The following is a 12,337-nucleotide window of genomic DNA, read 5'->3' as shown; positions in this document are numbered from 1 at the left end:
GGGGGCTTGCTGGCGGTGACAAACTTGGATGGGGGAGGCGGGGACCTGGAGGGGATGCCCCTGGGCCCTGGGGCATCCCTGTCTTGGTGCCGTGCTGATACCCGGGTTGCCTGGAAGGCCCCCATTCTTCACCTGCCGCTACAAGACCACGGTCAACCAAAGATTGGGGAGATAACAAGTTGGCTCCATTCCAAGCTATGGCTGAAAACATAATTACAACATATTTTACACGGAGTCCTAAACAATACCAAAACTTCGTCTGCAAGCCACTCTGGAAAACAGTGTGGACGTTCCTCAAAAAATTAAAAATAGATCTACCCTATGACCCAGCAATAGCACTGCTAGGAATTTACTCAAGGGACACAGGAGGGCTGATGCACAGGGGCACTTGTACCCCAATGTTTATAGCAGTGCTTTCAACAATAGCCAAATTATGGAAAGAGCTGAAACGTCCATCAACTGATGAATGGATAAAGAAATTGTGGTTTATATACACAATGGAATACTATGTGCCAATTAGAAAGAATGAAATCTGGCCTTTTGCAGCAACGTGGATGGAACTGGAGAGTGTTGTGCTAAGTGAAATAAACCATACAGAGAAAAACAGATACCATATGTTTTCACTCTTATGTGGATCCTGAGAAACTTAACAGGAGACCATGGGGGAGGGGAAGGAAAAAAAAAGTTAGAGAGGGAGGGAGCCAAACCATAAGAGACTCTTAAAAACTGAGAATAAACTGAGGGTTGATGGGGGGTGGGCGATGGGCATTGAGGAGGGCACCTGTTGGGATGAGCCCTGGGTGTTATATGGAAACGAATTTGCCAATAAATTTCATATTAAAAAAAATAAAAAAAATTTGGTCTGCAAATTGACAGACTATAACCTGAGAAGTTGGGGTGCCTGGGGGGCTCCCTCGGTTGAGTGTCCGACTCTTGGTTTCAGCTCAGTTCCCGATCTAAGTGTCATGGGACAGAGCCCCGTGTTGGGCTCTGTGCTGAGTATGGACCCTGCTGAAGATTCTCTTTCTCTTCCTTGGCCCCTCCCTGAGCTCGCGCTCGCTATCTCTCTCTCAAAAACTAAAAACAAACAAAATAAACTGACAAGTTGTTGGCGAAAGGATAGAGCAATACAACCAAAGATCACAACATTTCCAAGCGATGGGGGGGGGGGGGGGATACGGCCCGATTTGTATCTTAAAGCAACCATTTGGAGCTGTGTAATAGGTCACGGGCGACGTAACTCAGATGGCAGTGCACCAGTTGGACGAGAACACGGTATGTCACGGAAGTGGCGAACTGCGTTCCTGAAACTTTAGAACATCAAGGAAGACCTCCTTTGATAATAAGGGCTAAACAAAGACACGTTCCCTTAACAAGGAAGCCATTTTAACAGCTATCCAAGGGAGCGAGCCTTTCATCCGACAGGGGAGAGATGCGGTTATGAGAGGAGGTAAAGAGAGCCAGTGATGGTGGATGGGTTATGGGCGAAGGAGCACGGCCATGGATACAGACTGGGGGTTAGCGGCTGCTGTTCTGCCAGACCTGTGACGCCAGCTGTCCAGCCATGTCTCTCCAGTGACAGCAGCTGACCTGGCTCGTGCCCCTGGGGGGGCTTCTGCTCCCCCTTCTCTCCAAGTGGGAAGTACAGGAAGTTCCTTGGACTCATTCGGCCTAGAGAGAGTTAAGAAGCGTCAATTAAAAATGGGAATGTGAACTGGTGCAGCCACTGTGGAAAACAGTATGGAGGTTTGTTAAAAAATTACAAACAGAGGGGGCGCCGGGGGGGCCCAGTCAATTAAGTGCCTGACTCTTGATTTTGGCTCAGGTCATGATCTCATGGTTTGTGGGTTTGAGTCTGCTTGGGATCCTCCCTCTCTGCCCCTCCCCTGCTTGTGTGCATGTGTGCATGCTGGTTCTCACTCAAAAATAAATAGATAAACTTAAAAAAAACTAAAAATAGAAATATCCTAGGATCCAGTAATTCCACTACTGGCCATTTACTCAAAGAACACAAAAACATTAATTCAAAAAGATGTATGCAACCTTATGCTTGTTGCAACATTATTTACAATAGCTGAAATATGGAAGCAATCAAATGTCTTTCAATAGATGAATGAATAAAGAGGTGGTACACACACACACACACACACACACACAGTGGAATATTACTCAGCCATAAAAAGAATGGAAGCTTGCCATTTGCAACAACATGGATGAACCCAGATGGTATTATGCCAAGTGAAATAGGTCAGAGAAAGACAATACCGTATGATTTCACTTAAATGTGCAATCTAAAAAACAAAACATGGGTGCCTGGGTGGCTCAGTGGGTTAAGCGTCCGACTTTGGCTCAGGTCATGATCTCACGGTTTGTGGGTTCGAGCCCCGCGTGGGGCTCTGTGCTGACAGCTCGGAGCCTGGAGCCTGCTTCGGATTCTGTGTCTCCCTCTCTCTCTGCCCCTCCTGCTTGCGTTCTTTCTCTGTCTCTCTCAAAAATAAACATTACAAAATTAAAAAATAAAAAGTAAACAAAACAAGTGAACAAACAAGCAAATGAAACAACAAACAGACTCTGAAATGCAGAGAACAAACTGGTGGCTGCCAGAGGGGAGGTGGGCGGAGGGATGGGTGAAACAGGTGAAGGGGATTAAGAGGCACAAACTTCCGGTTGTAAACTAAGTCACAGAGACGAAAAGTACAGCATTGGGAGTAGAATCAATAAGATTGTAATAACCTTATGTGGTGGCAGGGCTACCTACATTCATCATGAGGAGCATTGGGTAATGGAGAGAATTGTACAATCAGTACGTTGTACACCTGAAGCTAATATAATATTGTACGTCAGCTACACTTCTGTAATAAATAAATTCAGTAATAAATACTGAATAAAATACTTCAGTAATAAATAAAGCTTAAAAAGTAAATAGAACCTCGATCCGAGCACGACAACAACAACAACAACAACAACAACAACAAAATAGGTTGCCTAACAAAATAAACTCCTAAGGTTTTAAGGGTGCTGGTGTTTCAACATAACTCCCTCTCTTAGGAAAGTGGCCAAGAGGAAATCTGTCACAATGATGAAGCGTCTGCATACCTGGACCGCCCAAAATGCAGAAAAAGTTCTTTTAGAAATCAATACTATTAGATGTAAGTTAAACAAGTTCAAAAATGTTGTTGGTAAGTGCAGAGGTATATAAATTGTATTAAAAGCTGCAGGAGAAATATTGCTGTTTTATCTGAATTCTTGGGCAAATTATATCAGTTTGGCAGTTCTGAGTTAAAAAAGGGCTGCGTATCTTCTCTCTGACCTCATTATTTTACGTTTTTAAAGTTTATTCATTTTTGAGAGCAAGAGAGTGAGCACAAAGAGGGGAGGGGCAGAGAGAGAGAGAGAGAGAGAGAGAGAGAGAGAGAGAATCCCAAGGAGGCTCCTCGCTGACAGCACAAAGCCCGATGCGGGGCCGGAACTCACAAACCGTGAGATCACAACCTGAGCAGAAATCCAGAGTCGGCATTTAACCAACTGAGCCAGTTAGGTGCCCCTAACCTCATTATTTTAAACCTTATGAATATCCTCTGTTGGTTTTGTGGGTCAGATAAATTATTCTTTACATACGATATTTTCAGGCATGAAAATACAAACATGTGCATTTAACTAAATTAAGAAATAACTCCTGTTTTATAAAAACAATGGGTTTTTGTACACTCCAAAAATTAATGCAAATTGTTTTAACATGGTTATTTCACTTCTGCTATCTGCATGTGATTTTTTAAACTATTTTTTAAAATTTATTAATTTTGAGAGATGGAGAGCAAGTGGGGGAGGGGTGGAGAAAGAGAGGGAGGGAGAAGATCACAAGCAGGCTCCATACTGTGAGCGCGGAGCCTGAGGGGGGGCTCGATCTCATGCACTGTGAGATCATGACTTGAGTGGAGACCAAGAGCTGGGCACTTAACTAAATGAGCCACCCAGGTGCCCCTCTGCGTATGACTTTTAAACATCACCTCTTTGTTTTTAAAGTTGAGGATTATGTTACACTTTAGATATAATTCTTGAGATCTTTTGATTTTAACCCCTGGGACTAATATTAAGTTAATAAATAACATTGTCATCTGAAATCTTTGGTGATTAAAATGCATACAGATTACAAAAATGATCGATCACCTTATTAATACATACTTGCTTTTGGTGAAGTTCCAATTAAGACGGTAAATGTAGGTGGGATATATACTGCCTGTTACCCTACATTTGCTACTGTTAATTTGTTTTAAAAGGCTGAAATTAAGACTTTAAATTGTTATCTAACTACACATATGTACATTTGTGTGTATTTAAATAAATAAACATGCACATTAAAATGTGTTTGACTGAAAAAGCTTATGAATGATAAAGAGAACAAACAGTTCAGATAAATATTACTTTGATCTTTGAATATACAGTGTGCTCTAAAGAAAACAGGAAACAACAAAAGAGTCCTTTGTCTCCAGTGGAAGACACAACCCCACAGTTAACTCTTATCTACTGAAGAGCAGAGTTTCAGGAGGCTGTTCTGTTTGTAGCACTGATTTCTTGAATTATTTTATTTTATTTCTATTATTATTATTATTATTATTATTATTTTACGTTTATTTATTTATTTTGAGACAGAGAGAGCACAAGTGGGGGAGGAGCAGAGAGAGAGGGAGAGAGAGAATCCCAAGCAGGCTCCACACTGTCAGAGCACAGCCTGACGCGGGGCTTGAACCCATGGACCGTACGCTCAGGACCTGAGCTAAAATCAAGAGTGGGATACTTAACCGACTGAGCCAGCAGGAGCCCCATCTTGAATCATTTTAAACAAAAGTTCCTCATTTCTAAACAGCTATATTTCCTTATCAGTATGCTTAGTTTAAACCTTGCTTTTCTGGTTTTAATAATTTCTTATCTTTAGAAAACTCTGACATATGTTCATATCTTGATGTGATTAAATGTTTGATGACTCTTTTGATATTGCCCTTCCCTGATCTAGGTCTACAGTGAAAACAAAACTGGCAGCTCAAAAAAAGAGAAAGTGATTAATTACATGGTGTTAAAATGTCATCAACATGAGTGTTTCAATTATTGTTTGCTTTTCCAGTTAAACAGAAGATACTTGGGTTTGTGTATAATGATTGAGGCAAAACTGTTCAAGAACTGATATTTGTTCTTAGATATGAAACCTTTTTAACTTGGTGGCAACGATCATACATACTCTACAAAAGAAACCAAAGGTCCTGGGCATTTGTCAATATTCTTACTGAACATAACTTCCTTCCCTCTGGACCATCATTGACTCAATATACCCAAATGGAGGGTTCCACTCTTCTCCATTCTGATTAAATACCAAGGACTAATCAGAGCTATTCAGACTTATCATTTTCAGGTGGCTTCATAAACTACACAGCAGAAATAGGGTTTCTAGAAGTGGGGGGAAAAAAGAACCTCAATACAAAATGGTACCGGATACCAAAGAGACTTCCCAATGTAAAATGATACCAAAGAGATGACAAACAGACCTCCCAAGGGACAAAATTAGGATATCCAGTCCTCTGTTTGGGAAGAGATGACTGCATAGACATGTGTATTATTATCATCATTATTAGTTAAGCTTCCTAGGTAATTGTATTGTTCTGCTAGGGGCTGAGAACCACCGGCATAAGGTGTGAATTACCCATCAGTTCTGCAAACTCACACAATACTTGAGAGCGGAAAACCATTCATAGTATCAATGATACAAGTGGTGTTCCAAGCTCTTGGAGCTCTGTACCTGGGTACGGGAGCCCTGTGTTCTGATTGCACACACAATGTCGAGATGATTAGTTGTTACATTTTTAGCAACAGAATTCTAGCAGAACTTCCTGGGCAACTCAATCTTATTCTGAAAGTTCACATTATTAAATGAATACCACATTGCTTGCAGAAGAATACACTGATCATAGCATTTAAGTCTGTCACACACACTTATAGGTACCGCAATCTGTGATATTTAAGGTAAAAAGTCGAAATAATCTTTTAACTAAAAAACAGCTTAGAACGTGTAGATAGCTCAGACATCTAAAAATATCTTTAAATATTGTCATTTTATTCATGGACCCCACTGAAGAATGAAATGTTTAAAAAATGCTATAATTAAAGAAACAATAATGTAATTATTGATACTGTGAGAATTATTACAACAGTAACAGATCAACACTATATCCTCTACAATTCTAGCTTAAAAGCCTATTGTTGTGTGGGGGGTGTGCCTGGGTGGCTCAGTCGGTTTAGCGTCCGACTCCGGCTCAAGTCACGATCTCGCGGTTCACCGGTTCGAGCCCCGCGTCAGGCTCTGTGCTGACAGCTCGCAGCCTGGAGCCTGCTTCCGATTCTGTGTCTCCCTCTCTCTCTGCCTCTCCCCCACTTGTGCTCTCTCTTTCTGTCTCAAAAATAAATAAAAAAAAAATTAAAAAAAGTTTAAAGCAAAATGTTGGGTCTTGAAATACTACTAAAATTAAGTAATTTGGGGGGCATGGGGTTCAGCCTAGTTCTGACTTCATGGGAAGCCACAGACCTTATTTTCATTTGTTCAACAAGAAGAACAAATATTTTCAAGCATCTAATTTGTCTCGGGCACTACAGAGGACCCCGGGATACTATGGCCTGTATGAGGTACAAGGGACAATGCTCCTGGATCTTACAATCTAGCAGTAATCAGGTGTTGGTCCCGAAGAGCCAGAGACATTCTTCGACATAATTTAGAAATCAATCCTGGCCTACAGACTTGAAAAAGAAGAGTGTTCGACCCCAAATAACGAAACTCGGTATGTGTCTCTGGGTTACATTTTCCCCAACTGACCCATGCACCAGCAGCATTACAGGGATGTGTCTGTTAAAAATACATGTTCTTACTCTCATATTTAATAGGAGATAAAATTGCCTTTCTCTTTGGGGCTGAAAATGACTTTGGGCTCTAAAGGCCAGAAGATTCCAGGACATTTGCTGGGTTATGATACACTGTCATCAATCACAAGGATTCCAGACTGGGCTGTCTGGCCCTTGGGCTCTACACCCCAATGCATCTAGTACTTGAAGGAGACATCTCGGTTGTTTAAAAAGCAATCGGTGTGATAAGTAGGATATTGGGGGACTTTCTCCTTCTCTTTCTCTTTCAATGTGATGATTACCTCCCAGCGAAACTTTGACATTGTCTCTCCTTTCTCCTAACTACTACCACGACCTGTTTGTAGAAAAAAGACAAAGTCTCCAGCGTGGTGCGTGCCTTGCATCCACCTCCTGAGTGGCAGCCAATCGCAGACATAACATGTGACAAATGTGTGGGGAAATACAGAGGCTTGCGCTGTTGTTGATGAATGGGGATTAAAAGTCAGGTCTTCCTTCCATGTCTCCCAAGCCCCCATTTAACTTAACTGGGCTTTCTAATTTGGAGATACATAATTGTCAGGTGACTTTAGATGAGATGACATACATAGTTTTGCTATTGGGCACGTCTATAGGAATGTTGCTTATTCAAACAAAGTCTGTCTCATTTCCTGAATTATTTATAAATTTGGTTGCTTAATATAAACTAAGTATCCCAGGCAACACGCTGTTCTCGATTTGGGGATTTGACAAAGGAACTTTCATTGACTGCTGGGGTTGCAGATAAATGTAGCACACTGGCTTTTTGGACCACAGTCCAAAGTGGGCATATTCCCATCCCCCAGGACAGGTGGGCAAACTTAAAATAATTAGTTAATGATTTAAAGATATTTTGTGGTCTCCAATGAAAGAAGCTTCATTTTGAGAATGAAAATGCTTCTTGGAGAGTATAAATATGCTTCTGGGTTTTGATTAAATCTCTGAGCCAATAGTCTCTAATTTTTTTTTTTTTTAAATCACACATGCCATCAGGAAGAGGGCAAAAAATTTTAAGCATATAATTCCATGTGTGTGCACATAAACACGCACAAGTAAAAGTTATGGAAAGGGGTAAGATATAAGCAGAAGTCCTAATATTTTTTATCCTACCTCAATGTATACTGTCTTAGACATCATAGCTCAATGCTAAAGAAACTGTGTCTTAAAAGTAGTAATAATCACAGCTAATACTTACAGAATGTTTGTAACATAAAGCACTCGGCGCTTTATATATGTAATCTCACTTAATCCTCAAACAACTGTAGAGAGGGAATAATACTATTTTCCCCGTCTTACAGATGAAGGTCCATTGCTCAAGCTTGCACTGCTAACAAGAGGGATCGCTGCTGGTGAAACTTAGATAGTTTGAATCCAGAGGGCATGCTCTTGCCATGCTGTTACTGAAAAAGTGACCTTAGTTTCTGCAATATACATATTTTAAAGTTTACTTATTTATTTTGAGAGAGGGAGAGAGAGAGAGAGCAGGGGAGGGGCAGAGAGAGGAGAGAGAATCCTAAGCAGGCTCCACACCGTCAGCACGGAGCCCGACGTGGGGCTCAAACCTACGAACTGTGACATCATGACCTGAGCCAAAATCAAGAGTCAGATGCTCAACTGACTAAGCCACCCTGGTGCCTGTATGCAATATATTTTCAACTTCTCTTCCTTTTCTTTTTTTATTGTTTTAAAATGATCAAAGAATCACTGAATATGGTTTAAAAAATGTAAATGGTAAAAAAAAATGTACAAGAGGAATGAGAGAAGTCTCCCTTCCCTGCTGACTCTATTTTCTAAGTAACTTGCTAAAAGATCCTAGGTATTGTGATATCAAATACAGGAAACGTTTTTTTTTTTCCCCCTCAGAAGTACAACTGAGTCATTTCTGCCTTCGTTTGGAGTTCTGTCCCGGTATTGGCAGAGTAACTCACACGGGGCAAAATTTACAGAACAACCATGTGGAGGCACTGCAGAGGCGAGTGCAGGAAGGAACTGGAGGGGAATTGACAGAAGAAAGGTACAGTTCTCATGAGCTTCCCGCTTTTACAGCTTTTTGCGTGAGGATGAGCCTCGGTGTGCATATTCATGGAGGCTAAAACTAAGACACCTGCAGATGTACTGGTTGAGATATCAGAGGAGAGACTTTGGGGCAACCACAAAAGCTGGAAAATAAAGGGAGAAGTCTCAGGAAGGATGGAGCTACGGAGCAGGTGCCCCAAATTATGTGTGTAAATGCTGCCCAAATCTCTGGCTGGCCCTTGATGCATGAGCATGGATGATTCCAAGCAACACAGCTAAGGCTAAAAGAACCAACGAAAGATCTCAGCACTGCCCACTGTGAGAGAGGCAGACTTCATGTTCAGATAAGTTAACCACCTGCTAAAACAAAATAATCATACTATTCAGGTGAACGACAGAATCCAGAGTCTATAGTCTGTCACATAATGTCTAGAATATAACCCAAAATTATTACACACATGAATAAACAGTAAAACATGACCCATATTGAAAGCAGTATCTCTCAAACTTTTTGAACGGAGGGCCCCTTTACATTCAAAAATTACTGAGGATCCTAACAGGATTTTGTTTTGCATACTGTATCTATTGATATTTACATTAGAAATTAAAAGTGACAAAATCTAAAAGTATTTATTAATTCAAAAAAAACCAAGAACAAATCTCATGTATGTTAACATCAATAACCCACATTCGTGGAAAGTAACTATTATTTTCCAAAACAGAAACAATGAATGAAAAGAGGGGTGTTGCTTACATTTTTTCAAATTTCTTTGATGTCTGTCTTAATGGAAGGTGAGCAAGACTCCTAAATTTGTTTCTACATTCACCCTATTGCAATATTTTGGTTTTGTTTAGGTTATGAAGATAATGTGGCTCCCATGGTTGGAAAGATAGAAATATTTTAATAGCCTTTCCAGATAATTGTGGATATTCTTTTATACTATGCTAAAATTTGACAAGTGCTAGTTTCTTAAATGTTTGTTGCAGTGTGGAATTTGAAGCTGTATTACAGTCTGCAATATTTCACATTCTATTCTATTAAAATCCATTATTTTATACTGCACTTTTAATGGGGATCTTTTATTCATGCACAGTTTACAACATTAGTTTTGGCCATTTATAAAATACTGACTCATTGAGTTATGTAGGTCTTTCAAATATTGGCACACTTCATTGTTCAATATTAAAAAAAAAATAACTCACTAATATCATTACTGATCTCATCAGGCAAATCTTTACATATCAGGAAACTCTTATGCTCATGATAGTGGATACAAGTTTTTCAAAATTCCAATTTTCACTTGAAATTTCAAATTTTATTGTGGGCAAAAAATATTGTCACTTTCTTTGAAGTTATACACTCACATGACTCTTTTTTTTTTTTAGAAAATATCTATCAAATGCTAAATTTTGAGAGAACAGTGGGACTGCCTGTTGTTCTTTTCTTTTTTTAATGTTTATTTATTTATTTTGAGAGAGAGCCCCGTGGGGAAGGGGCAGAGAGAGAGGGAGAGAGAGAATCCCAAGTATGCTCTGCACTGACAGAGCAGAGCCTGATGGGGGGCTCAAACCCACAAGCTGTGGGATCATGACATGAGCAGAAATCAGGAGTCAGATGCTTAACCGACTGAGCCACCCGGATGCCACAACCTATTGTTCTTTCAATTAGAAATGATGTTTCATGAAAGAGTCAGCTAGTTCTGCTGAATCAACCACATACTTTTTCTATCTGCTTCATTGTGCAGCAAAAGTGACTCATGCATGAGTCACATCTTGTGACAAGGAATATTAAAAAGATGTGTACTCAAAGGTTGAGATTTATTTATTTATTTAAAAAAAAAATTTTTTTAACGTTTATTTATTTTTGAGACAGAGAAAGACAGCATGAATGGGGGAGGGTCAGAGAGAGGGAGACACAGAATCCGAAACAGGCTCCAGGCTCTGAGCTGTCAGCACAGAGCCCGACGCGGGGCTCGAACCCATGGACCGTGAGATCATGACCTGAGCCGAAGTCGGCCGCTCAACCGACTGAGCCACCCAGGCGCCCCCCAAAGGTTGAGATTTAAAGAAACTAATAGTTTATCTGGCTTTATCAAAGAAATTCTTTTTTTAAATATGTATTTAGTTTTTGAGAGAGGGGTGCAAAGAGGGGGACAGAGGATCTGAAGTGGGCTCTGTGCTGTCAGCACAGAGCCTGATGTGGGGCTCGAACTCATAAGCTGCGAGATCATGACCTGAGCTGAAGTCAGACAATCAACCAACTGAGTGACTCAGGTGCTCCTATCAAAGAAATTCTTAAGTAACTAGCCAATAGTACAGTTTAGTGCTACTGCCTTGATTCATGCTAACGTGCCAGTGGTTTTATGGACAACTGCTTTTGCACCATCAATGCCAATGTCAACACATTGAGACAGATAACATCTCAGTATTATTATGAAAATGGTGTTGACTTTGCAGTCCCCCAGAAAGCATCTTGAGGAACTTCAGGAGCCTGCAAACCATACTTTCCAGAGCTTCTGCACAAGCGAAAATGTAAACTATGGAGACAGACCTCAAGATGATCCAGATGTCTGAATTAGCAGACAAGTAATATAAAAACAAAGATGGGGACGAAACATAAGAGAGTCTTAAATGTGGAGAACAAACAGAGGGTTACTGGAGGGGTTGTGGGGGGTTGTGTGGATGGGCTAAATGGGTAAGGAGCATTAAGGAATTTACTCCTGAAATCATTGTTGCACCATAGGCTAACTTGGATGTAAATTAAAAAATAAATTAAATGAATTAGCAGACAAGCAGCTATTATAAATATGCTCAAAATTTTAAATGGAAATGTGCTCAGAATAAGTGATTGATTAAGAAATCTCAGCAATCTACAGCTCTGAAGTTTAAAAAATTCACTGGATGGGTTTAACAGCAGAATGGAGAGGAAGTGTGCAGCCCACGTTTAAATAGTGGTTACGCTCCTCCTCCCCGGGGGCAGAGTATCTATGTAAGTTATTTGCAATTCTGCGTTGGAGATCTGTCTCTTCTTTCCCATTTGTTTATTCAAGCATTTATTTATATCAATGGGATTTATGAATACTTATTTTCCGCTTTGGTTTATAATCCTACACTCCTTTATTTATTTATTTTGTTTCAACTTGTTCCGCATCTGGCCATTGGGGACGTCTTTCACTTGGTTTCTGAGTCTCTTTGACATATTCCCATGATTGTGGGTTTTTGTTTTGTTTTGTTTAGCACTTTCTTACTTTCTGGCTCTACAACATCCTTCAAGCTCATCTTGTAAATGTTCTATAATGGCCCATCCTAAAACCAGCCATTTCTCCAAGGAGCACTTTTACTGAAGAATGGTATTAGAAACCAAGATCTGGGCACTAAGTGTGCTCATTGCTACTGAGCTGCC

General features: G+C 40.3%; 1 long non-coding RNA gene across 4 annotated transcripts in view; it reads right to left on the bottom strand.

Annotated features, from left to right (window-relative positions):
- The window catches only part of LOC125924382 (uncharacterized), a 45,643-nt gene that overhangs the window by 27,089 nt on the left and 6,217 nt on the right, over window positions 1–12,337 (bottom strand). For all 4 annotated transcript variants that reach the window (XR_007458372.1, XR_007458371.1, XR_007458369.1 and 1 more), the window contains one exon: window positions 1,543–1,671. This is a non-coding gene — a long non-coding RNA (uncharacterized LOC125924382). The remainder of the gene's footprint in view (window positions 1–1,542; window positions 1,672–12,337) is intronic.

This window comes from Panthera uncia, chromosome D4, assembly GCF_023721935.1.
Source record: "Panthera uncia isolate 11264 chromosome D4, Puncia_PCG_1.0, whole genome shotgun sequence".
Lineage (NCBI taxonomy): Eukaryota > Metazoa > Chordata > Mammalia > Carnivora > Felidae > Panthera > Panthera uncia.
Note: the sequence above shows the minus strand (reverse complement) of the source record. Positions and strands in the feature narration are given on the sequence as shown.